The sequence below is a fragment of the Tachypleus tridentatus genome, unplaced genomic scaffold (genome assembly GCF_004210375.1).
Source record: "Tachypleus tridentatus isolate NWPU-2018 unplaced genomic scaffold, ASM421037v1 Hic_cluster_2, whole genome shotgun sequence".
Classification (NCBI taxonomy): Eukaryota; Metazoa; Arthropoda; class Merostomata; order Xiphosura; family Limulidae; genus Tachypleus; species Tachypleus tridentatus.
This window is the reverse complement of record NW_027467782.1, coordinates 35,874,810-35,902,625: the sequence shown is the minus strand read 5'-3', so window position 1 is coordinate 35,902,625 and position 27,816 is coordinate 35,874,810. Positions and strand designations below refer to the sequence as shown.

The following is a 27,816-nucleotide window of genomic DNA, read 5'->3' as shown; positions in this document are numbered from 1 at the left end:
CAAACTATGTGATCAAATTGATGGAATGAGTGTCTGATCAAACTATGTGATCAAATTGATGGAATGAGTGTCTGATCAAACTATGTGATCAAATTGATGGAATGAGTGTCTGATCAAACTATGTGATCAAATTGATGGAATGAGTGTCTGATCAAACTATGTGATCAAATTGATGGAATGAGTGTCTGATCAAACTATGTGATCAAATTGATGGAATGAGTGTCTGATCAAACTATGTGATCAAATTGATGGAATGAGTGTCTGATCAAACTATGTGATCAAATTGATGGAATGAGTGTCTGATCAAACTATGTGATCAAATTGATGGAATGAGTGTCTGATCAAACTATGTGATCAAATTGATGGAATGAGTGTCTGATCAAACTATGTGATCAAATTGATGGAATGAGTGTCTGATCAAACTATGTGATCAAATTGATGGAATGATGTGTCTGATCAAACTATGTGATCAAATTGATGGAATGAGTGTCTGATCAAACTATGTGATCAAATTGATGGAATGAGTGTCTGATCAAACTATGTGATCAAATTGATGGAATGAGTGTCTGATCAAACTATGTGATCAAATTGAGGTAATGTGTGTCTGATCAAATTGAGGTAATGTGTGTCTGATCAAACTATGTGATCAAATTGATGGAATGAGTGTCTGATCAAACTATGTGATCAAATTGATGGAATGAGTGTCTGATCAAACTATGTGATCAAATTGATGGAATGAGTGTCTGATCAAACTATGTGATCAAATTGATGGAATGAGTGTCTGATCAAACTATGTGATCAAATTGATGGAATGAGTGTCTGATCAAACTATGTGATCAAATTGATGGAATGAGTGTCTGATCAAACTATGTGATCAAATTGATGGAATGAGTGTCTGATCAAACTATGTGATCAAATTGATGGAATGAGTGTCTGATCAAACTATGTGATCAAATTGATGGAATGAGTGTCTGATCAAACTATGTGATCAAATTGATGGAATGAGTGTCTGATCAAACTATGTGATCAAATTGATGGAATGAGTGTCTGATCAAACTATGTGATCAAATTGATGGAATGAGTGTCTGATCAAACTATGTGATCAAATTGATGGAATGAGTGTCTGATCAAACTATGTGATCAAATGATGAATGGATTGATGTGTCTGATCAAACTATGTGATCAAATTGATGGAATGAGTGTCTGATCAAACTATGTGATCAAATTGATGGAATGAGTGTCTGATCAAACTATGTGATCAAATTGATGGAATGAGTGTCTGATCAAACTATGTGATCAAATTGATGGAATGAGTGTCTGATCAAACTATGTGATCAAATTGATGGAATGAGTGTCTGATCAAACTATGTGATCAAATTGATGGAATGAGTGTCTGATCAAACTATGTGATCAAATTGATGGAATGAGTGTCTGATCAAACTATGTGATCAAATTGATGGAATGAGTGTCTGATCAAACTATGTGATCAAATTGATGGAATGAGTGTCTGATCAAACTATGTGATCAAATTGATGGAATGAGTGTCTGATCAAACTATGTGATCAAATTGATGGAATGAGTGTCTGATCAAACTATGTGATCAAATTGATGGAATGAGTGTCTGATCAAACTATGTGATCAAATTGATGGAATGAGTGATCAATCAAATTGATGGAATGAGTGTGATCAAACAAATTGATGGAATGAGTGTCTGATCAAACTATGTGATCAAATTGATGGAATGAGTGTCTGATCAAACTATGTGATCAAATTGATGGAATGAGTGTCTGATCAAACTATGTGATCAAATTGATGGAATGAGTGTCTGATCAAACTATGTGATCAAATTGATGGAATGAGTGTCTGATCAAACTATGTGATCAAATTGATGGAATGAGTGTCTGATCAAACTATGTGATCAAATTGATGGAATGAGTGTCTGATCAAACTATGTGATCAAATTGATGGAATGAGTGTCTGATCAAACTATGTGATCAAATTGATGGAATGAGTGTCTGATCAAACTATGTGATCAAATTGATGGAATGTGTGTCTGATCAAACTATGTGATCAAATTGATGGAATGAGTGTCTGATCAAACTATGTGATCAAATTGATGGAATGAGTGTCTGATCAAACTATGTGATCAAATTGATGGAATGAGTGTCTGATCAAACTATGTGATCAAATTGATGGAATGAGTGTCTGATCAAACTATGTGATCAAATTGATGGAATGAGTGTCTGATCAAACTATGTGATCAAATTGATGGAATGAGTGTCTGATCAAACTATGTGATCAAATTGATGGAATGAGTGTCTGATCAAACTATGTGATCAAATTGATGGAATGAGTGTCTGATCAAACTATGTGATCAAATTGATGGAATGAGTGTCTGATCAAACTATGTGATCAAATTGATGGAATGAGTGTCTGATCAAACTATGTGATCAAATTGATGGAATGAGTGTCTGATCAAACTATGTGATCAAATTGATGGAATGAGTGTCTGATCAAACTATGTGATCAAATTGATGGAATGAGTGTCTGATCAAACTATGTGATCAAATTGATGGAATGAGTGTGTCTGATCAAACTATGTGATCAAAATTGATGGAATGGAATGAGTGTCTGATCAAACTATGTGATCAAATTGATGGAATGAGTGTCTGATCAAACTATGTGATCAAATTGATGGAATGAGTGTCTGATCAAACTATGTGATCAAATTGATGGAATGAGTGTCTGATCAAACTATGTGATCAAATTGATGGAATGAGTGTCTGATCAAACTATGTGATCAAATTGATGGAATGAGTGTCTGATCAAACTATGTGATCAAATTGATGGAATGAGTGTCTGATCAAACTATGTGATCAAATTGATGGAATGAGTGTCTGATCAAACTATGTGATCAAATTGATGGAATGAGTGTCTGATCAAACTATGTGATCAAATTGATGGAATGTGTGTCTGATCAAACTATGTGATCAAATTGATGGAAATGTGTGTGATCAAACTATGTGATCAAATTGATGGAATGAGTGTCTGATCAAACTATGTGATCAAATTGATGGAATGAGTGTCTGATCAAACTATGTGATCAAATTGATGGAATGAGTGTCTGATCAAACTATGTGATCAAATTGATGGAATGAGTGTCTGATCAAACTATGTGATCAAATTGATGGAATGAGTGTCTGATCAAACTATGTGATCAAATTGATGGAATGAATGTGTCTGATCAAACTATGTGATCAAATTGATGGAATGAGTGTCTGATCAAACTATGTGATCAAATTGATGGAATGAGTGTCTGATCAAACTATGTGATCAAATTGATGGAATGAGTGTCTGATCAAACTATGTGATCAAATTGATGGAATGAGTGTCTGATCAAACTATGTGATCAAATTGATGGAATGAGTGTCTGATCAAACTATGTGATCAAATTGATGGAATGTGTGTCTGATCAAACTATGTGATCAAATTGATGGAATGAGTGTCTGATCAAACTATGTGATCAAATTGATGGAATGAGTGTCTGATCAAACTATGTGATCAAATTGATGGAATGTGTCTGATCAAACTATGTGATCAAATTGATGGAATGAGTGTCTGATCAAACTATGTGATCAAATTGATGGAATGAGTGTCTGATCAAACTATGTGATCAAATTGATGGAATGAGTGTCTGATCAAACTATGTGATCAAATTGATGGAATGAGTGTCTGATCAAACTATGTGATCAAAAATGAGTGTTGATCAAAATGAGTGATGGAATGAGTGTCAAACTATGTGATCAAATTGATGGAATGAGTGTCTGATCAAACTATGTGATCAAATTGATGGAATGAGTGTCTGATCAAACTATGTGATCAAATTGATGGAATGAGTGTCTGATCAAACTATGTGATCAAATTGATGGAATGAGTGTCTGATCAAACTATGTGATCAAATTGATGGAATGAGTGTCTGATCAAACTATGTGATCGAATTGATGGAATGAGTGTCTGATCAAACTATGTGATCAAATTGATGGAATGAGTGTCTGATCAAACTATGTGATCAAATTGATGGAATGAGTGTCTGATCAAACTATGTGATCAAATTGATGGAATGAGTGTCTGATCAAACTATGTGATCAAATTGATGGAATGAGTGTCTGATCAAACTATGTGATCAAATTGATGGAATGAGTGTCTGATCAAACTATGTGATCAAATTGATGGAATGAGTGTCTGATCAAACTATGTGATCAAATTGATGGAATGAGTGTCTGATCAAACTATGTGATCAAATTGATGGAATGAGTGTCTGATCAAACTATGTGATCAAATTGATGGAATGTGTGTCTGATCAAACTATGTGATCAAATTGATGGAATGAGTGTCTGATCAAACTATGTGATCAAATTGATGGAATGAGTGTCTGATCAAACTATGTGATCAAATTGATGGAATGAGTGTCTGATCAAACTATGTGATCAAATTGATGGAATGAGTGTCTGATCAAACTATGTGATCAAATTGATGGAATGAGTGTCTGATCAAACTATGTGATCAAATTGATGGAATGTGTGTCTGATCAAACTATGTGATCAAATTGATGGAATGAGTGTCTGATCAAACTATGTGATCAAATTGATGGAATGAGTGTCTGATCAAACTATGTGATCAAATTGATGGAATAAGTGTCTGATCAAACTATGTGATCAAATTGATGGAATGAGTGTCTGATCAAACTATGTGATCAAATTGATGGAATGAGTGTCTGATCAAACTATGTGATCAAATTGATGGAATGAGTGTCTGATCAAACTATGTGATCAAATTGATGGAATAGTGTCTGATCAAACTATGTGATCAAATTGATGGAATGAGTGTCTGATCAAACTATGTGATCAAATTGATGGAATGAGTGTCTGATCAAACTATGTGATCAAATTGATGGAATAAGTGTCTGATCAAACTATGTGATCAAATTGATGGAATGTGTCTGATCAAACTATGTGATCAAATTGATGGAAAGTGTCTGATCAAACTATGTGATCAAATTTGGAATGAGTGTCTGATCAAACTATGTGATCAAATTGATTACTAATAATCTGATTGGTCATGTTTGACACTGTATACTGTAAAAAACATAATCTAACCATGTGCACCTCTGCCTAATTTTAGATAAACCAACAAATGGAACTTCGCTTTATAGAAATTTTGTTTCATGCATCAGTAGTTTTAAAACCCTATTACTAATATCTGATTGGTCCTTGACACTGTATACTGTAAACATTAGGAATATTCGTATTGATTTTAAGATGTTTTCTCATCTGCAAAGATTTTCCTTAAATGATCATGTAGGTTTCGTAAAATCGCAGAGCGGAACGAAATTAAAGACGTAACTTGTTAGAAGGGGGCTTATCAAGTAAAGTGTGGAACTAAGTTAAAGATTTTGGGTTTGTTTTTGTAGCAGTTTCTCAAATCACTATAGTGATTGAGTTAGAGTTAGCCGCATAACTACTGTATCTGATTCTGTGTATTGTACTGGTGAGAACTTAATACAGACAAACGATTTACTATATTACTAAACCAACATTTAAACGAACCACTTAACAGACTTCTTGGTCTTAAAATTTAAGACTTTGTACTTCATAAAATTTATTGTTTGTCATTCCAATAGTGTTTTTTTTTCCAAAACATTTTGTAACTTGCACCTAATATACAGTACTGTACAAGGCTAATGTTTAAATACTTAGCCAGCTTGGCTTGGTCCCCTTTAAACTAAAAATTTACAAAATAAGATTTTTTGTTTATCATTGACCTGTTGTTTTAATATACAAGTCAAATTAAGACTCGACTATAATGTTGCAACAAAGACTATCATTAAATAGAATCTTTTGTTCTTCTGCTTCAAAAGAGGAGCTTTCTCAGTCATTAACTTTCGTTCTCTGCTTGGTTCATTCTGTTGCTCTGGGACTTTCTTTCTTTCTTCTTTTATTTATTTATTTAAATTTTCTGTTGGGAGAAAATTTCAAAAATTACACAAATATAATTTGTGACAATTTCATCTCAATTTTTGATTTTTCTAACGAAATGCTTGCTTCACGTAGTTTACTATGGCATTAGCAAGATCCAGTTTGGAGATTTTACAATAAATCGCCGAGTAGTATATTAATACCTTGAACTTTGCCTTACTTACATTATTGGCAACTTCTTCAGTCGATTGTTTTTTAAATTTCGCACAAAGCTACACGAGGGCTATCTGCGCTAGCCGTTCCTAATTTTGCAGTGTAAGACTCGAGGGAAGGCAACTAGTGATCATCGCCAACTCTTGGGATACTCTTTTACCAAGTGGGATTGACTATCACATAAATCCCCCACGGCTGAAAAGACGAGCATGTTTGTCGCGGGGATTCGAATCCACGACCCTCGGATTACGAGTCAATTACCCTAACCACCTGGCCATGCCGGGCTCAGTTGTTACACATACCGTAGTGTTACGTATTTATTTCGGACTTGTATCAGATTTATTACACCACGTATGTTTGGAAGTATGATTTCAAATAGCTGGGAATTTTAAATTAGAAGTTAATTGAATTTCATAATGTAACAAATTTGTATTCGCCAACAAGATCCATGCATACATTTTTTTTTTCTTTTTTAACACATTTCAATATACAAAGTACAATTTATTACCTTGTTGCAGATAGTTAATACACGATTATATACAGAATTTTACAATCTCGCAAACACCATAGTCTTCTACCTGGTCTATAACTGTTTTATCTACGACAGGTCCACAAAGCACAAACCATTCATGTTCGTAAACATACCCTTACTTCACTTGACGGGAATACTAGCTATACTTTGTGGCCCATCGCGGTTTACAAGTTTATTTCCCAGAGAAAAATATCTAGAAATATTGTAGAAAGAAATACTAACGTCCGAAGTTAACTCCCAAGTTGAACGGATCGTAGAGTTAAATCTATAAACGTTCCAAGTGGAACGTCTGTTTTCCTACTAATAAGCGTTTATCACAACTATAGCTTACAAGACATAGTTTAGTGACCTGTACCTGACCACTAATCCATTCTCACTCTCTCTTTCTCTCTCTCTGCGCGTCGGTTAATATACTTTTAGGTGAGATTCTTGATTTTATTCCTGACTCTTCTACAAACTTGGAGAACGGGCAAAATTTCGATACGCGTCCAGCAATATACGTCACACGTATCAAACGGAAACGTATGCAAGCACTATAATAAATGTGTAACTGTAAATGAGTTTCAGTAGCTTTAGTAAAATTGTGTATTTCTTTGCTTCTATATTTTGCATTTTCCGTTTGATGCTTTTGAAGTTAACTAAATCCTATTCTCATTTAAGTTCAATACCACTGCATTTATTTAAAGAATCATTTGCCTCATGCTCTATCAGATTTCCATGCTAAACCTTGCCTGGACAGATTAATATCCGTAAGTCTAACAAAGTACTTATTTTCCCATATAGACTGCTGTGCAGCAGTTTTGCGGCATCAAACCCGTATTTTGAACTACATTTAAAGTGGTGCCAAAGTGAAGCAAAGCTTTACAAGTTTATTTGGTATTTACCTTGACTTTCAATTTATACCTAGCATATTTCCACTCTTTTTGGAAACAATAACTACAAAACATGGTTCTACGGAACGACTTTGTGAAGCAAAATGGTGGTAGCAAACATAATACAGTATCCACTTTATTGTGGACTCTACGTATGGAAACTGACTATACCAGTTGCTATAAAAAATATGCTGCCCTTTCCCCCAATTTTGTTACTGAAAATGTAGAAATTGATCTTTATTCTTAGGTCAGGTTTTGAACGACCAATAGTGACTGAGCTTCATCTTAAGATTTCTTTATTTGGCTGTCTTCTTCATCTGCTGCTGCTAACCCCAGCTTATTACTGCTTTCATCTTAAAGTCAGTCATTTCCTTACTACCTTGCTCTCCTTTTAAAAAGTGAAAAATGTATCGGTTCTTTGTTTCTCCATTTTCAATTAAGATGCTTTAAATATGCTATGCTGCTGCCTTCAAAAAGTCTGCATGATTCCCGACACTAGGCTTATTAGGTCGTCAAAAATGCGATATTAATTTCCTAATTTCTTGACTAACCAATAGTTAATGGCTATCTACTACTTTTATATAGTATTTTAAGAAAAAAATAAATTTATTACAGTTCAAAATTTTCAAAATCAACTAACAAATCACTTTATCAAACAAACTGTGGAAAAATCAATATAAATCTTCAGGAATAAACCACTTAGCCAATTTCACTTTTTGATGGTGGTGATACATTTTCAATATCCGTTTTAGAATATTAACTTAAATTTACGATTACCATTCTAAGTAATGGAACTGAATTATAAACACACTTGCACCTTAAAACCCCCTTTTGTAAACAGTTAATTATGAAAGTTTAAATATTTAAACATTGGTAAGACGTCAATGCCTGCTATAAACTGTAACATAATGCTATTTTGGCAACAAGCATTTAACTATTTTTAGATCAGATTTTATTTTCAACTTGACATCGTGTGTAAATGTGGGTTAAATATAAATATTGCTGTTACTGAGATATATTGAAAAATAATAGATTAATGGAGGTTTTTTAATATTTAAATTTGTCAGCTATAAACTGACTTGGGCAGTGGAGGTAGAAGAACTCCTAACATTCTACCAATCATTTATTGGATAACTTCAATATTGTTTAGAAATTTCTTTTTCTTGTGGTTAAAAGCATAATGTGGTACTTGGATTAGTTTTTAAACCAACTACCAGTTTATTTCACAATGATATATTTTTTTACTCTTGCTGTGTTAATGTCTTTTACTTGCACTGTTAATATACATACATACACACATGTACTATGCATATTTCAAATAACTTTTGTAAATGGGTACAGGCTATCAGAAATTAAAATTGTAGATTGTTATACAAGTTATTTGAATATCATACTTCATATTCCTATTAGATAAGAGTAAAAAGTAGTGTTTAAAATAATTCTACACTGTATATAGTATCTCTGTTTTTGCATATAAGAAGTATATATTAAGTGAAGTTGATAAGCAGTCAAAAATAATTTCTCCCTTCTTTTTTGCAGGATTTCAAAGTGTTAAAGCTCCACAGCAGATGTTTTTCTTCCCCATTAGACTCTTTCAAGGTTGGCAAATGTGCAGTGAAGTCACTTCATATTATTCATATTTTTTATTTCTTGTGAATTCTTCCAAGAGCAAAGATAGGTTATATGATCAGTTACTCTGTACTCTGTAAGTGAGCTTGCAAGAAGTACTGTACACAAATATGCAAGCACAATAAACGAGTTCACAGTATGTGTATTTACTTGACCTATTAGATAGTTTATATTACTGGACTTTTCAAGTGCATTTCTCTTCTACCTACTTGATTTAGATGTTTTAAATTAATTATTTTACATTATTTAACTAGGCTATTGACAGTAACCATTTGTGCTTATACACATGCAATGTAAACTTAAAACAAGGCAGTAAACACATGCCTGTTTTTACTACACTTTTCCTCACCCACTTATAACTTGTTCTCAAATTGATCTTAACCTTAAGTCACTTTACATACTTGTATACAATTGTTCTATTAGTATCTGCTAAATAAGTGTAGGCATTTTATGCACCTGCTGTTTAACATTTTAACAGCACTGCTATTGTGTGCTATAATTTCAGAAATGAATACTAGCTCATTGCTGCTCAAAGAGCATACTGTAAAATGTGATGTTAAGGTAGTTCCTTTTGAAAATTTTATGGGTGGAATTTGTGGTTTCAACATGATTGAGCATGAGCTACAATGGCAGGTTTAGGTGGACTGTTCCCAAACATGATAATTCATTTTAACAAACAAATGACTCTCTTCAGGATCCCAAGGTTTGTCATCAGTCTTCTCAACAGAACACATTTAGAAATGTTGCAACTTTAGATTTATTTTTAACTTCAGATATAGAAACCACTGAGAGTAGGTGGAGAACATCTGGGTGTAAATAAAAATTTCCCTTTAGATTTGTTTTGCTGCTTATGAAGATAAGGAATATTTTGGTTACAAATTTTAAAGTGTGTTTTGAAGGGATGTGTCAAGAATTCTGTTTTGAATAAAGTAGCTGAGTTATTTGGAGACTATGATCATTGTAAAAATAATTAAATATTAACAATAAACTTCTTCCTTATGGGAAGAAATGAGTTGCTGCTAGTTAAAAACAGGTTGGCTAATGTGTAAGATTAAAACATTTGAATTTAATTTATAAGTTAACTGGTGAGATAAGACTTGTATTATAGAATATAAAAAATTGGTGAAAACAACAAATTAGGACATCAAGAAAGATTGAGGAGAGAATGGCCAAAAATTTCTAAACAAAATTTTCTTTTAAATGCATTAAAGGTAAACAATATTAGAATGAGAGTAGGACCCTTGAGGTCCTAAAGGAAGGCTATTATATAATTGAGATGGCTGAGTTATTAAATATTACTCTTGTTTTCTGCTACAGTTTCAAGCAGAATTCAACATCTTGTTGATAAATGGAGATGAAGATAACTTCATTAATTCTGAGCTGGTTAAGAAACATTGGAAGTCTTCAACAATAAGACTTCTGGTCCAAATTTTTCCCCAGTGGGTCTTGAAGGATGTTAGTACTAAGCAGCTCGCATATTCAATCTATTTTTTGAATAGTGTGGCAGACACCAGAGGATGGGACATTAGCTAATGTAACTCCTTTTCAAGGGAAGTGACAGTTCTTGATGACGAGAAATCCACTAGAAATAAATGTATCTCTGAACGGCTGGTACAGGTATTAACAGTTTCCTTGATAAGGAGAGAACAGTGTTTTGACCTTCCTAGATCATCTTCACAGTAAGAAAGAGTTGACAATTGTTCCAGTAATTACTTGTCTTACATCAGTTGTGGAGAAATTTTGGAAAGTCTTGAAACTTCTAAGTTATTTAACAACTTAGAATCTTATGTGATAGTTGACATGACTTTACTAGAGGAGGGGTTAAAGGTGTAGATTTGTATCTGGATTTTCTGAAAATATTTGACAAGATGCCATATAAAAGGCTTGTAAACAAAGCATAACTGTAATCTGTGATGACAAGCAAACTCATATGTAGAGAAAATTATACTCTTAAAAACGACTGGTATGGGTAGAGAAAGCACTAATGGAGGAGTGAACAACATTTTGACCTTCTTTGGTCATTGTCAGGTTCACAAAGTAAGAGTCAAAGGCTGGCTTTAAGGTTTTTTTGTCTAAGTCAGTTTAGAGGATGGAACAACAGGTAGATCAGTAGGTCCTATCTTGTCCCAACATGTATTATTGTATATATCAAGAAGCTAAGAAATTAATGGCCTAATACATGTACTTTGTCTCTCTCTCTCTCTTTCTTTAATTAGTAAATCCTTTTGTTGAAATTTAAGCTGAATAAACTTTGGTTCTAAAAGGTTTTCTTCCTTCTATACATTACACTAAATGATTAGTTTAATGAATGAATTTTGTAGTTTGCAGACCTTGAAATTATTAGGGCCAAACCTTCAGAAACAAGTACAAAGCCTGATGGTAATAATCTAATCTTTGGAAGGCATTTTAGTGACCACATGCTAGAGGTGGAATGGACAACTGCAGAAGGTTGGGGAGTTCCTCGAATCTGTCCCATTCATAACCTGTCTCTACATCCTGGTGCAAAGGTCTTGCACTATGCTCAAGAGGTATGTTCATGTAATAGAAGTAATTTGAAAATAAACATTTAGAGCAAATATTTAATTGTAAAATATTGCATGTGTTTGTGTATGGAGAATGGATGAAAAGGGCAGACATTAGTTGTAGGGAAAAAAGATAGAAATTAGTAGAACCATAGTTTCTGTGTGCTACAAATTAATCACAGCACTGAATAGAACTTTAAAAGATCACTTTAGTTTACAAAGCAGCTAATTATATGTAACTGTAGCATATTTCTTAATTTTTTCGTGTTTCATATCACATTTGTAAAACTTTATCCATCTTGCTGTTATCTTGAACAGTAATGGTTGTGGGAGTTGCTGCTAGCTTTCTTTTTTTTTTAATTCTCTTCAGCTTTTTGAAGGTATGAAAGCTTTCAGGGGTGAGGACAACAAGATAAGATTATTCAGAAAAGATCTTAACATGAAAAGAATGAGAACCTTAGCAGGGAGATGCTGTTTTCCAGTAAGTACCAATGCACTGAATTATTTATCCACTTGTACTATAGGGTCACATGCACATGAGAGAGAGAGAAAGGGTAAAAACCTTCTCAATTCCCTTAATTTTTGTAAGTTGCAACAAAAGTTCTTATCCTTTTCTTAATAGAATGTAAATTAAAACTTCAACCCATCCTCAAAAGAGTCTTTCCATCATTGGGATCATCCTTATTATTTTCTGATCAAATAAGTTAACCTCTTTGAAATAAGGTGAACATTGGAGGTACTATTCCAAAATAAAACATAACTACAGAATTTATAAAGGCATATAAAATGTTTGTAACTTCATTCTTTCAGGACAACTGTCAAGACCAGTTTTTGGAATGACTAGTTTGTCACTAGTGCTGAATGCTAGGCTTAGGGCCTTTTGAGGAATAATAAAGAAAAGTTGGTTTTTGAAATTGATTTAGTAAATTCTACTTTTGTCAATTTTTACTAAAGGATTCGAGCAATATCCCTCATCCTGAACTGTTGTTAGTTGGACATAACACCGAATAAGGCAGCTGTATTACTTTTAAGCTGGTTAAAGAAATTAAGTGTAAAACCTTGCAAGGATATTGCATCAGATAATACTTGCGTGTGGATTTTGAAGATAGTTAAGGTATGGTCCTGTGAGCCACTATCCAATATTTCTTGTTTCTTCATAATGGGCTGGTGGTTCTATAAGATTGGAATTGCACTAATGATGCTTCTCATTGCAGAAGAGGTAATAAATTTGTCCATAAGGTCATTACTTTTGCATTAGTTGTGGAGAAGTTTGCTTTTAAGATAGTTTCCAAATTTTATTACAAAAATTTATCTCTAGTGGTGTACAGAATGATGTGTGTAGATGGGAAAGGTAGTCACAATTGGGAGAGACTAGAGCATAATTTTGGTACCTTTGCTCTTTTTTATTTATATCAATGGCATAGGTGAATTGGGAATGACTTAAGTTTGTTGATATTAAGATTACACATGTTATAAGTAGTGAATGGATGCTTGTGCTTCATAAAAGAATTGAGTAATTTGCATGTAGGGGCAAATAAATGCAAAGTGGCTTTTAATTATAATAAATGCAAGATAATTTGTGCAAGATACCAAATTTATTTATAAATATAACTTCTATTTAAACAACCTCCATATTGTTTTAGAAGAAAATGTCTTGATGCCCTAGTTGATTAGTCTTGTAAGCCATCCAAGTAATGCCATGTTGCTAGAGGTAGGGCAAATATATTAATTTATAGAAATTCTGAAGTATGAAGAGGTTTTATTTTTCAATGTATAGATCACTGGTTAAGTCTAACTTGATATAATATAAAGTATTGTGCTTCTTACCTTATTAAAGATATTGAACTGTTTGAAATGTTTCAAAGGAGGGTTATTAGGGGTGATACCTGAAGTGAAGTTGTAATGAGAAATTTCTTTTTGAAACTCTAAGAAAAGTTCAATTGTTAATGAGAGAATTGATGTGTGAAGCCTGTCTTTTTGTGTCCATCATGGTGAATGTGGTAAAACTAGTGAACACAAGTTTTAGCTGAGTAGGATTTTTCTTCAGCTAAAGTTTTTACCAACAGGTGACTTGTCCTTTTGGAATGAGTTGTGTTCAAACATGAGGAAGGAGAGGATATAAGGGAAGGACCTATATTCATGATATAAAGGTTGCATTAAGTTTTAATGATTAGGTTAGTAGATATGATAGTCAAGATAGACCAACAGATCCCTTATCCATGAATTTTGTTATATTCAGGAATAATATGTGGTATGTAAAGAGGTAATAACCTATTTTAATCTGTAATCAATAATACAAAATTCTGTTTCTGGCTTAGCAACTAGCACCACTATTTGTTTCAATCGATCTATTTGCATTAGTAATCCCTCATTTTGAAGTCCAAATGCCATAATCATGAGGTTTACATTAAGTTTGCACTACTATGCCAGGATTGTTTTTCAGTTGCATTTTAGTGAGTTGTTTCCCATCCATATTAAGTGTCTGATTCAAATAATTATGAATATGTATTCTCTTGCATGTGCTATAATTAAAGATCAGTTGTCAAATATTCATTCAGTTTGAGTTAATCATTCATTCTATAGTACCTCAACATCTTTTACTGTTGGAAATTCCTAATATAAATGACAAAAAGCAAAGACCTATGCACTTACCCTGGAAATACTCCACTAGTAATATGAACCCATTTTGACTTGGCTTCTATAACCTTTTCTGTGATTTGACTTGTTTAAGGTGATGAAGTGAGGTGAAGCATTATGAAAATGACTGCTGAGAAAGGGGAGTGAGACAAAGGTGGCAGAAGGGAAGTAGCCCAGGCTGGAGCCCGTAGTCCAAAAAGCCAAGACATCAACTCAAATGGCACGATTCGGGGCATCATTGGGATCATCCTTATTATTTTCTGATCAAATAAGTTAACCTCTTTGAAATAAGGTGAACATTGGAGGTACTATTCCAAAATAAAACATAACTACAGAATTTATAAAGGCATTTAAAATGTTTGTAACTTCATTCTTTCAGGACAACTGTCAAGACCAGTTTTTGGAATGACTAGTTTGTCACTAGTGCTGAATGCTAGGCTTAGGGCCTTTTGAGGAATAATAAAGAAAAGTTGGTTTTTTGAAATTGATTTAGTAAATTCTACTTTTGTCAATTTTTACTAAAGGATTCGAGCAATATTCCTCATCCTGAACTGTTGTTAGTTGGACATAACACCGAATAAGGCAGCTGTATTACTTTTAAGCTGGTTAAAGAAATTAAGTGTAAAACCTTGCAAGGATATTGCATCAGATAATACTTGCGTGTGGATTTTGAAGATAGTTAAGGTATGGTCCTGTGAGCCACTATCCAATATTTCTTGTTTCTTCATAATGGGCTGGTGGTTCTATAAGATTGGAATTGCACTAATGATGCTTCTCATTGCAGAAGAGGTAATAAATTTGTCCATAAGGTCATTACTTTTGCATTAGTTGTGGAGAAGTTTGCTTTTAAGATAGTTTCCAAATTTTATTACAAAAATTTATCTCTAGTGGTGTACAGAATGATGTGTGTAGATGGGAAAGGTAGTCACAATTGGGAGAGACTAGAGCATAATTTTGGTACCTTTGCTCTTTTTATTTATATCAATGGCATAGGTGAATTGGGAATGACTTAAGTTTGTTGATATTAAGATTACACATGTTATAAGTAGTGAATGGATGCTTGTGCTTCATAAAAGAATTGAGTAATTTGCATGTAGGGGCAAATAAATGCAAAGTGGCTTTTAATTATAATAAATGCAAGATAATTTGTGCAAGATACCAAATTTATTTATAAATATAACTTCTATTTAAACAACCTCCATATTGTTTTAGAAGAAAATGTCTTGATGCCCTAGTTGATTAGTCTTGTAAGCCATCCAAGTAATGCCATGTTGCTAGAGGTAGGGCAAATATATTAATTTATAGAAATTCTGAAGTATGAAGAGGTTTTATTTTTCAATGTATAGATCACTGGTTAAGTCTAACTTGATATAATATAAAGTATTGTGCTTCTTACCTTATTAAAGATATTGAACTGTTTGAAATGTTTCAAAGGAGGGTTATTAGGGGTGATACCTGAAGTGAAGTTGTAATGAGAAATTTCTTTTTGAAACTCTAAGAAAAGTTCAATTGTTAATTGAGAGAATTGATGTGTGAAGCCTGTCTTTTTGTGTCCATCATGGTGAATGTGGTAAAACTAGTGAACACAAGTTTTAGCTGAGTAGGATTTTTCTTCAGCTAAAGTTTTTACCAACAGGTGACTTGTCCTTTTGGAATGAGTTGTGTTCAAACATGAGGAAGGAGAGGATATAAGGGAAGGACCTATATTCATGATATAAAGGTTGCATTAAGTTTTAATGATTAGGTTAGTAGATATGATAGTCAAGATAGACCAACAGATCCCTTATCCATGAATTTTGTTATATTCAGGAATAATATGTGGTATGTAAAGAGGTAATAACCTATTTTAATCTGTAATCAATAATACAAAATTCTGTTTCTGGCTTAGCAACTAGCACCACTATTTGTTTCAATCGATCTATTTGCATTAGTAATCCCTCATTTTGAAGTCCAAATGCCATAATCATGAGGTTTACATTAAGTTTGCACTACTATGCCAGGATTGTTTTTCAGTCGCATTTTAGTGAGTTGTTTCCCATCCATATTAAGTGTCTGATTCAAATAATTATGAATATGTATTCTCTTGCATGTGCTATAATTAAAGATCAGTTGTCAAATATTCATTCAGTTTGAGTTAATCATTCATTCTATAGTACCTCAACATCTTTTACTGTTGGAAATTCCTAATATAAATGACAAAAAGCAAAGACCTATGCACTTACCCTGGAAATACTCCACTAGTAATATGAACCCATTTTGACTTGGCTTCTATAACCTTTTCTGTGATTTGACTTGTTTAAGGTGATGAAGTGAGGTGAAGCATTATGAAAATGACTGCTGAGAAAGGGGAGTGAGACAAAGGTGGCAGAAGGGAAGTAGCCCAGGCTGGAGCCCGTAGTCCAAAAAGCCAAGACATCAACTCAAATGGCACGATTCGGGGCTAGGCAAGAAAATTGCCTTGGCTGGGATCTAAAGATCCAGTGCCAGAGATTTGGATGTTGAGGGGAGTGCCCCAAGAAAACTCACTTTCACAGGACAGGCATCAAACTTTTTACTCCCACCCCAGTTAGTAGTTGTTGGATTGGCTGGTTGATATTTTGGTTGGATATGTGAGTGAAAGTGACTTTCTTTGCTGTCTGAGTTATTGGGGTGAAAGAGCTGATAGAATGTATACTTTGTGTGACAAATACTACTTGACTTGAACAAATTGTGATTATCAAATAGTTGTATTATTACTAACTGAAAAAGCATAGAACCTCTCACTTTGTTAGCCTCATAGTGTGAACTTTTAAGATCGTGGGGAGTGACAAGGAGTCTGTCAACATAGCTGGTTCTTGTTGAATTATTTTGTAAAATAGGGATTTAAAAACTAGTTAATCAGCTGCTTTTGTATTGTACAACTTCCTGGCTGGTGAAGCTAAGCTTAGATAACTTGGACATTGCCAAAGCTGGTCATGTGGTAGCAGGATTAAACTACTAGAATACTTAATGCAGTGTAAACAAATGCACATGGTAACACACTTTGGAAACATTACACTGAATCTTAAGTGTCCTAAACAAAACTGAAGCAACCACATAGAACTGTATAAATAAGAGGAAAAAGAAAGAAGTTGGAAAGAGTTTGGAAACAAATAACTTTATTACGAATAAGTAAATAAAGCTAATTGTGATAGAATAACCTGGAAGGTATTCCTGTATAAATAGTATGCCTGTAATTTTAATTATTGCTGAAATGTGTCCATTTAAATGCAGACCTTTTGACAATTTTATGAAGTTAACATGAAAAGCACAATGAAAGCAAGAGCTCATACTATAGCAGGAGAGAGAAAACAGGGTGTGAGTGTAAGAACCTCATCTTTCCAGGACTAAAAGCAATGAGGACTAGTAGGACTTCTACCCCTATCATCATGAAGGTCGCAGGAGACTACTCTAATGATAAAGTATCGACCTTCCTATAAGGTTATTAAGAATTTAGTCATATTACAGCAGGTCCAATCAATGTATCATTATTAGGAAATGGCTGTTGGATGTACTGAAACATGTACAAAAAGCTGAAAGGAAAATTAACTGTAACAAGGGCACAGAAGTTGTTTCAGTGATTTCCTGCTGTTTGTATAATAGGTCTTTGGTTTTATGAATAAAGTAGTCTGGTTTCCTTATTCTACTCTTAAAGTGAAATACTCAGTCAATCTTTTATACACATTTGTTAGTCCTATAAAAATCTTTTGCTAATGCAGTCCATATATTTATATGAAATGTGGATGTGTAAAGTTTGAGCCTAATGAGATGGTTAGGATATTAAGTTTTGAATTCCCATCACAGAACATGCTCATCCTATGTGGTTGACTGGGTCAGTCACAAGTTTTAAAAATACTAGTTAATCCTAAACTAATTGGGGTTAAGGTGATTATGGGGAAAGAACATGGATGTGTAAGGTTTGAAATTAGGTTACATTACAAGAATTGTATTTTAAGTTGGACTATAAGAATGTACATCTTAACTACAGATACATTAATTCCTTAAAAGAGGTTGTAATGTTCCTTTATTTGTAGTTAATTATTTTTGTATATTTATATACCTTTTTCTCTTTTTAATTGTACCATCTCTTGAGTTTGTTTACTCATGATGCCTGTTTTCACCCCATTAGAGAATTATAACATTATCCACATAATAACAGAAATGACTGTCACAGTATCTATGATCCATTGTAAATCAGTATTAGTATGGAAGTATGTTTTAGGCATTTTGTTAATATTCAGTAATCACCCTGCATCATTTATATAACTTGTTAAGGCCCAGCATTTTCAAAGACATACTAAGTTTTGAATATTTTAATAAATGCTTTTTTCTTCTGATTTTAAAGAACTCTCGTATTACGGTTTAAGTTCTTAGTGTAAGACAGGGGTTCCCAACCGGCGGGTCGCGACCCCCCAGGGGATCGCGAAGCCTTGGTAGGGGAGTCGCGTAGCCTTGTTAGAAGTAGCTTGGGATAACATTAATTTTATTTCATCAATTACATTTTCATGCTCTTACATTTTTTTTGTTTCGGTGCAAAGCAAAACGTGTGCTACGTTAGTTCAATGTCATTAGGTGATATTATGGGTGTATGTATGCGTGCCTGTGAGTGAATGTGAATGTGTCTGCAACTGTATGTATGTGTGTACTAGTGAGTAGCGAGTATGTGAGTGCACGCGCATGTACGCATGCTTGTGTGTCTGTTTAGCTGTGATTAAGTGTATGTGTGCTCGCTGTCGACACGTGAGTCACATGTCCGTTGCTGATTGGTGGATGACGAATCGCACGACTGGCCACGCTCCCTTCCCTCTCAATAGTTATCCCATCATTACTCTACCTGCACCCCCCACAAGTAGTCAGTGTAAGATCTACAGTTGCCAAAGCATTCATTATTCAACATTTTTATTTTATTTTAACAAGGAGATAAGTAAGCAGTAGAGGTGAGTTATGCCCATGGCTAAACGGCGCAGATACTCAGAATGCTACCTCAACATTGGCTTCACCACTGTGCTCGCCAACCACGGCATCGAGAAACCACAGTGTGTTTTGAAACATCCAGAACACGCAAAGAAGGGTTTGGATTTCTTCAAACGGCATGAACGGTGTCTTAAAAGCCAAAGAATCGATAGAAGTGGGTCGTTTCAGCAGCAGAGTGCAGCCGTAGTGGAAGCTTCATATGAGATTGCATTCGAAATTGCTAAACAAAAAAAGCCTCACACGATTGGAGAAACACTTCTTAAACCCTGCATGATGAAAGCAGTAAATCTTATTCTTGGAGAAGCCAGTGCAAAGAAGATGCAGCAAGTATTCCTGTCAAATAATACTATACAGAGGCTCATTTCTAAAATGTCTATGGATGTGAAGGAACAGGCTTTGACTGAAATCAAGGGTTCCCCTTTGTTCTCCTTTCAGCTTGACGAGTTAACAGATGTAAGTTCATGTTCTCAGTTGCTTGTCTTCGTGAGATACATTAATTCAGGTGACATCAAAGACGAATTCTTATTCTGCAGTGCACTTGAAACCACAACAAAAAGCTGATGATGTCATGGAAAAAGTTTCAACTTTTTTTCAAGACGAAGATCTTCAATGGGAAAACGTGTGTGGGGTTTGTACGGATGGGGCACCGGCTATGCTGGGATCGAAATCAGGATTCCAGTCGAGAGTGAAGAAGCTAGCACCTCAAGCAAAGGGCATCCACTGCATGATTCACTGATATGCTCTCGCCAGTAAGAGTCTCCCTGCCTCTCTGCAGGAAGTGCTCGAATCTGTAATCAAAATTGTAAATTATGTGAAGACTCAAGCACTCAACACTCGCCTATTCAAAGAACTATGCAAAGACATGAATGCTGACCACGAAGTCCTTATTTTCTACACAACAGTACGTTGGTTGTCGAAAGGAAACGTTATTAATCGTGTCTATGAAATGAAAGATGAAATAAAGCTATTCCTGAAGACTCAAGAAAGGAAAGATCTTGTAGCTCACTTCGAAGATGAAGCATGGAATAAAAGGGTTGCGTACCTAGCTGACATTTTTGACCAGCTGAACAAGCTCAATTTGAAGCTTCAAGGAAGGGAAACACATGTTCTCCTTTTTCAAGATAGTCTTCGGGCCTTTGTTTCCAAACTGCAGAACTGGCGTCGGAAAACCAATTTTGGAAACATCGCTATGTTTGAAAAACTTTGTGGAGTGACGGATGAGTCTCAGATCCAACTGGATCAGTTCCTCAAGGATGAGATTACCAAACATCTTCAGTCTCTAGAAAAGGAAGTCGAGCATTACTTCCCTGAGCTATCACAGGAACAGGAGGCCCTGGTAAGGAACCCATTTTGTGCTGAACTTGATGTATCCAGCATCCCAGATGATATCCAAGATGAATTTCTGGATCTAAGGAATGACTCTTCAGCTCGTGATCTCTTCAAGGTGAAATCAGTGACTCAGTTCTGGTGTGCTATGTATCAGTCATACTCCAAAGTCAGCATGATAGCTTTATGTGTCCTTGTTCCATTTGCTTCTACCTACTTGTGTGAGGCAGGATTTTCCACTCTTGTCAATATAAAAAACAAAGAATAGGAACAGATTGGATGTTGGAGATGACATGAGACTGGCTCTAACAAATGCTCGGCCACGAATTTCAAAGCTTGCTGCTGAAATGCAACATCAGGCATCTCACTAGCTGGGTTGGATAGCTGTTCAAACCTATGTTAATATTATTTTAAGAAATATATGTTCTTTTGTGAATTCAGGTTGGACCAATGTGATTTAATTTGCTAATAAATAATTACAGAATTTTTAAATATTTTTTCAGATGTTTCTTTCCCTCTCCTTCACAGAAAATAAAAAAAATTAAGCTGCTGATAGTAAGCCCTAAGTAGGGGGTCACATGGGTTTCAAACTTTTAGGTAAGGGGTCGCGAGTGCCAAAAGGTTGGGAACCCCTGGTGTAAGATAACATTCATTAAACGTTTTTTTAGTTTAAAGATGTGACTGTTTTTATAAGTGTTTTTTTAAAGAATTACTCATAGATGCATCAAGAATAAATGGTTATTTCCAATACTTGAAACATTGCATTTATTAGTATTGGATAACATGATGATCCAATGATGTATTTTTACAAACTTGCTACCCTACCATTAAGTTGTTGGAATGTAATTAAAAATCCAAATTTTGTACTGTATTCAGTGTATGTATATACTTGTAAATTACATATATTATTTTTCTCTAGGATTTTGATGGTAAAGAACTTATTAAATGTATAAAAAAATTGATTAGTTTGGACCAGGAATGGGTACCTTTATAGTTCTTCTTCTTCACTCTATATACGTCCTACATTTATTGGTATAGATGTAAGATGTTTTTCTTTAATGTTTGTTTTACATTACATTATATTATATACACAAGACTTAAGTGTTTTTAATTATTTAATTGGTTTTCAATAAGGAATTCAAACATTACTCTTCTGGTAAAATTTATATTTGAAAAATTATGAGAATTAAAGATATCTGATGAACTTGAGTAAAATGGTGCTTTTTCAAATCTGAGACATTTCAAATTTCCTTTACTGATTATAATGTACATTTTAACCTTGCACACTTGTTTTGCTTATTTTAGCCTTCTCTTGGTGTAGCTGCAGCAAACAGAGCTCTTCTGTTTGTTATAACAGGCCCAGTTGGTCCATATTTCAGCACAGGAGTGAAACCTGTTTCCTTGCTGGCAGACCCTAAATATGTACGAGCATGGCCTGGAGGGGTTGGAGACAAGAAGATGGGATCGTAAGCAGTATATTAACTTTCAATTGTGATAAATGTTTTTTTCTATATTACCATTTCTTTTTTTTCATAGCATTTGTTCTTCATGTAGTACTGCAAATCATTATTGTCTGAAGTCTTGTATCTCTAAAAATCAACTATTATAAATTTGTTTTTTAATTGAGATTGAATATTGTATTGTGTTTGAAAAACTAAAACTTTACTAAATTCATACTATTATCAGTTTATACCTAAAAGGTTTGTAATTTACTCTATTCTAACAACAGTAGCTTAAAAGGGAGACAAAACATATGTTTGTCTTATTTTAGCAACCACAGTTTATACCTCAAACATATTTTCTACTTTTAACAGTATCCTAAAATTTGTTTCACATCTATATTTAAGAAGTTTTATATGTAACATTTTGTATATAGGTAAATGTGGCTGAATTCAATATGTATATTTAAATCTTATTTTAATCCTATTCTACTTTAATAATTAAGGCTTAATGCAATTTTTGTATTTTGTAGTTTATGAAAATCTAATTTACTGTAATAAATTCCTTTCATTATTTTTGTTAGAAATTATAGCCCAACAATTTACATCCAAAGACATGCTGAAAAATGAATTTACAGCAAGTGTTGTGGATATTTGGAGAAGATCATCAGTTAACAGAAGTGGGAACGATGAACATATTTGTACTGTTAATAAATGAGAAAGGAGGTTAGTCTGAACCTTGTACAGGATTGTCAATATATCCAGTTATCTGTATTTATATCATGATTTGATGTATTTATCAGTTAAATATGAGTATTAAACACAGTAACAATAAACTATTAGTTCAGTATAAAACCATGATTTAGAAAAGTATTACAATTAAATCTTGGTTAAGAATAAGTTCATTAAAAAAAAACAAAAAACTTGTAGCTATAAAGCCATAGACATACAATTATATTTTTTTGTTGACCCTCATAGAGAAAGAGTTAATAACACCCCCTCTGAATCGATTAATTCTTCCTGGTGTGACAAGACAGAGTTTGTTAGATTTAGCCAAAACATGGGTGAGACCTTTTTCTTTTAAACATATTTACCTAATTTAGAAATGATCGTTTAGCAACATCCGAAGAAATCAGACCTATTAAGTAGGAAAATCTTTCAGTTATTTACTTACAAAAATTACTCAACAAACAGAATAATCTAAAGATGCTAGAATTTTTTGTTTTTTAAAATGTATGTTTTGAACAAAAGTTAGTTTTATTCCTTTTTTCCAAAATGCCTGTTTCACATACTAAAAACTTGTTTCTCCTTTACAGAATGAGTTCAAGGTATCTGAAAGACTGATAACTATGAAAGAAGTACTACATGCTCTAAAGGAAAACCGGGTAAAAACAAATGCACACTATTTTTTAATTTTACTACATTTCTTTGTTTTTCTTATAGTAAAGCAACATCAGGCTATCTGCAGTTCCAATATCAAATTGGTGTCTGTTAGATTCCTTCCAAGCAAAAATTTTGGGACCACTATAAAGTTTTAATTCCTAACTCTTAATAATTAAATATTCTCATTTTGGTTTTTAGCTAGATAAAGTAAATCTTGGTACAAATAATCTGTAGTATACAATAAAAGAGTGCATTTATCTGTGATACATCAAATGAAAACAAATTCTGGTATGATCTTTAAGTGTCTTCATGAAGTATTGTAATATACTAATATAACATGAACTGTGTTTTTTCAAATTGTACTTGCTATTACTGTTGTCTGAAATTTTTATATATGTTATTTTACATGGTCATTTTATTTGTATATGCTATGTGGAAAGTTTTATATTTGGCTCTTTGGGAGATATACATGAATAGTGTGACTCATCCTGTAACTGTCTTCCAGTAGTTTAATGTTCTGAATATAGTTTGAATTCATTCAGGAGCTTTTTGATGTGTTGGTAATATATACAGTTCTGGTGAGTGGATATGTCTCTAATTTATCTACCAAAAGTGTCTTTGGTAAGCAAGATGTCCAATGGTTGTAAAGGGATTAGGATTCAATTATTTTTGCAACTTACTATTCATTAAACCTTTTTAAATTATTTTAATATACTGTACCATGCAATGTGTAACATTTAATATAAGTAAAACTTTGTTGCTTGAACATATTACTCCTGTCTTACAAAACACTCACACAGTGAGAAAGTTCAGTTTATAAGGGAATCTGATGTATGTGAATTAATGTCTTTGTATAGCTACTGGAGATTTTGGAAGTGGTACAGCATGTGTAGTGTGCCCAGTGAGCCGTATCCATTACATGGGACATGATTATAACATCCCTACCATGGAACATGTTCAACCATTGAACCTGAGGTTTCTCAAAACACTAAGTGATATTCAGGTATTTATAGCAGTTGAACTTAGTCAAGGTTTGGCATCTAGGTTTGTAATTTAATTAGTTGTAGTTAGCCAGGTAAGCATACTGTTTTACATGTTAGTATTTTATTAAATGGTTACTGCAACCTCCAATAGCTTCCCAGTTGTAATTTCAAATTGTTATGTCTGTTCACATCTTATTTTTCTGCTGTTGTCTTTCTAATGTTTAAGAGTACAATATATTTAGTTTCATTAGTTAGCTTACTTTGACAAAACTGCTTGTCTCTTGAAATATAAATTCCAAATTCATATCAATGTTTATATTGCTTACTCTTAATGAAGAAATCTTTTAATGTAGCAGTTACATATTAGATTTAATGTAGTAATAGTATTTTATAAAGTTGTGTAATATAAATTTGGATAACAAACACTATTCTTTTATTTGCCAATCAGTATGGTAGGATTCCACATAAATGGGTAGAGGAGATTGAAGATGTTCCTGGGATTCAGTTGGAGTCTGTGGAAGAAAGGGTTTAGCTATGTGCATCTCTCTCTTTATGCTGTGATACCTGTATAGAAGAGAAAAGAATAGCTAGTTTTAGCTCCAAGTTTTGTTACACTTGCATTTAAACTTCCAGAATATTCCTTGAATATTTACTAGAGTAGAACTGGCCAGTAATTGCCACCATCATAAAGTAAATGTTCAAGGCTCTCTTAATTATTAATCCAACTAGACTTCCAATGAGAAACACGTACACAGAAAACTAGTAATGCATGCTTGTTAAATCAAGTACATCTTTTTTCCCCATCCTTTAAGTAGATATATCTTTTTTAAAACATTTTAAATGAATTGTAAAATCAGTTGTTTTTTTGCAATTCTTTCAGACAGAGAAGGCACTTTCTTTACATAACTCCTAGTTGATTTTATTTGTAGCCTTCTAAAAAATCTAGGTTTCTCTTTTGTCTGTTGCAATCCACCATTAGAAGCTGTAAAATTAGCATGTACATCATAATAGTAAACAGTTAAAGTTTGTTATCACATGAATACTGATAAAGTTTCATTTCTTTTATCAGTTCTTTTGAAAAACAAATTTGGCAAGCTTCCTTTCAAAATATTGGATGTATTCAAGCAAAAGTCTTTTACTTTAAAGTAAAATCTTAAAGGGACAAAAAGAAACTTGTTAGCATAGCCTTCCAAGGATGTCCCTTGCACCTACAAATTATCACCACCCCTTACTGCTTGTGTATTCATCCAACCTTTTCTTGAACTCTGAAGGTTTCTACCTCTTCCACTGTTTGAAGGCAACTCATTTCAAAAATCAACCACCCTGTTTGAAAAGTAACTGTCAAAATTGCAGATGACTCCTACTCTGCCACAATTTCAACCTATGCCCCCCTTGTCTTGTTTTCACTGCTAAACAGTTTGGATCTGCATCCTTAATCTTAAACGTATCAAATTTTCACCTCTGACCCATCTCTCTCCCAAGAAAACAACTTTAGAGACTGAGGAGTCATAGAACAGTTCCACAACCTCTGGCATCATCCTACTGCCTCTTCTCTAAACTTCTTTCAACAATGCAATGTCTTTGAGGAAGGGAAACAAAAACTAAAGCACTTTAAATGAAGTCTGATAAGTGATCTGTACAGTGAAACAACCGTAAAATCCCTTGTCTTCTATTCAGTATTTCTGTAGATGCAACTGAAAATTCTGTTAGCTCTATTGCTAGCTACAATACACTACTTAGATGAGGTACGTGATTTTTCAATCACAACACTCTCCTTTTTCTTTTCCAACTGCAGTATCTAATGTATTCTAGTTTAACTTGTAACAGTAATTTGAATTGTGAAAACCTACATACATCACCTTACATTTTGATACTTAAACATCATTTGCAACATTTGGCCCAGTGCAGGATATTTTGATACAGTTAGCCACCCTAAAAATCTTAATTTCATATGTAAACTTCATTATTTTATTAGTCATTCCAGAGTCAACATCAAATATAAATTGCAAACAGCACAGATCACTGAGGTACACTACTTGTCACTGTGATCCAGTCAGATCTAACACCACTTATTACTATTCTTTGCTTTCTACTCTCCAGCTAAATTTCTATCTAATTTAATAACATTTTCCCCACACCCACCCTTAATTTAAGTTGTTTTGTGAGTGACCTTAGCAAATGCTTTTTTGAAATTCAAGATAAATCAAACCTACAGTATCTTATTAATCAACTCTTGCAGCAACATCCTCAATGAATGTCAAGATTTGTTTATAGAAGAATTTCCTTTCTACTGTGATTGTGCAAAATGTGTATTTGCTGAAGTACTCTATTCAGTCTTGTTAATTAAAATCTAGTAAATTGTACTTCAAATAATGGATTTAGTTGTGTAGGATAAAAAATGTATTTTCTATAAAATGAGTGATATTTAATAGAAGTACTAACTTTTTGAGTTTTTGGTAGACTGTTAATCATTGTTTTTGTTTAGTTATTAAACAAACAACATAGTGGTTGTGATACATAATCTCTTGAAATACATATCATTTTCTAATTATTTAATGTATTTATTGTATTGCATAAATATTTTGTGGTAAAATGTCTTTTGATTAACCTGTTTGTTGTTTGACACAATGAGCATCTCCCAGTTCTATCACCAAAGCTTCCTTAAAAAATAATTTCCCTTTTTGAAAGGAGAGAAGACTTAACACGTTTTTCCCAAACAACAAAAATACAAACATACAATAATTAAATGGATGCTAGACTTAAAAGTACATAGCACTTAATTTTTGGACTTGCAAGTTTAATGTTATGAGAAGTGGTTATAGGAGAACCTCCAATACACTAAATTGTTACCTGATTAGAATTAAAATAAACTGAATTGTCAAAATATAGATGTTTTCCAAAACCTAGATGCTTTTAGCTATGAATAAATTCTAAATTAAACTAGATAACATGCATCTCAATCTTGTTAGTAGATATACTCTGATAGCACCACTAGTTGTTTCCAGTATTTGTACAAATACTGGAAATACTTGGGAGTTTTATAATTTAGGTTTCAAATATTATCTAAACTAATAGTGTATCTATAAGTGATCAAGAAAAATGTATGCATAAATCTTAATATACATTAATGGTGCTACTAAACCTATAAAATGAAGAATAGATCCAGAATTCAATGTTTTAACACAAGGATAGCATCCTTTGTCAAAATGGAATTAGTTTTCTGCCACTGATATACAGAGTGTGTGGAAAGTCACTGTGCAGTTTTATAATCATATTTGATTCAGTCTATTTCAAGCCAGCAACTGATAGTGGT

General features: G+C 33.4%; 1 long non-coding RNA gene and 1 pseudogene across 8 annotated transcripts in view; one reads left to right on the top strand and one right to left on the bottom strand.

Annotated features, from left to right (window-relative positions):
• Nucleotides 1-7,923: 7,923 nt before the first annotated feature.
• On the top strand, nucleotides 7,924-27,096 carry LOC143242173 (branched-chain-amino-acid aminotransferase-like; annotated as a pseudogene). Its single transcript, XR_013022511.1, has 10 exons — nucleotides 7,924-7,951; nucleotides 9,132-9,191; nucleotides 11,543-11,749; nucleotides 12,114-12,224; nucleotides 21,618-21,738; nucleotides 22,004-22,164; nucleotides 22,722-22,863; nucleotides 23,116-23,201; nucleotides 23,454-24,523; nucleotides 24,952-27,096. The product of XR_013022511.1 is annotated as a branched-chain-amino-acid aminotransferase-like (transcript).
• LOC143242171 (uncharacterized) overlaps nucleotides 24,854-27,816 on the bottom strand; it is a 54,970-nt gene continuing 52,007 nt past the window's right edge. For all 7 annotated transcript variants that reach the window (XR_013022510.1, XR_013022504.1, XR_013022509.1 and 4 more), the window contains one exon: nucleotides 24,854-25,067. This is a non-coding gene — a long non-coding RNA (uncharacterized LOC143242171). The remainder of the gene's footprint in view (nucleotides 25,068-27,816) is intronic.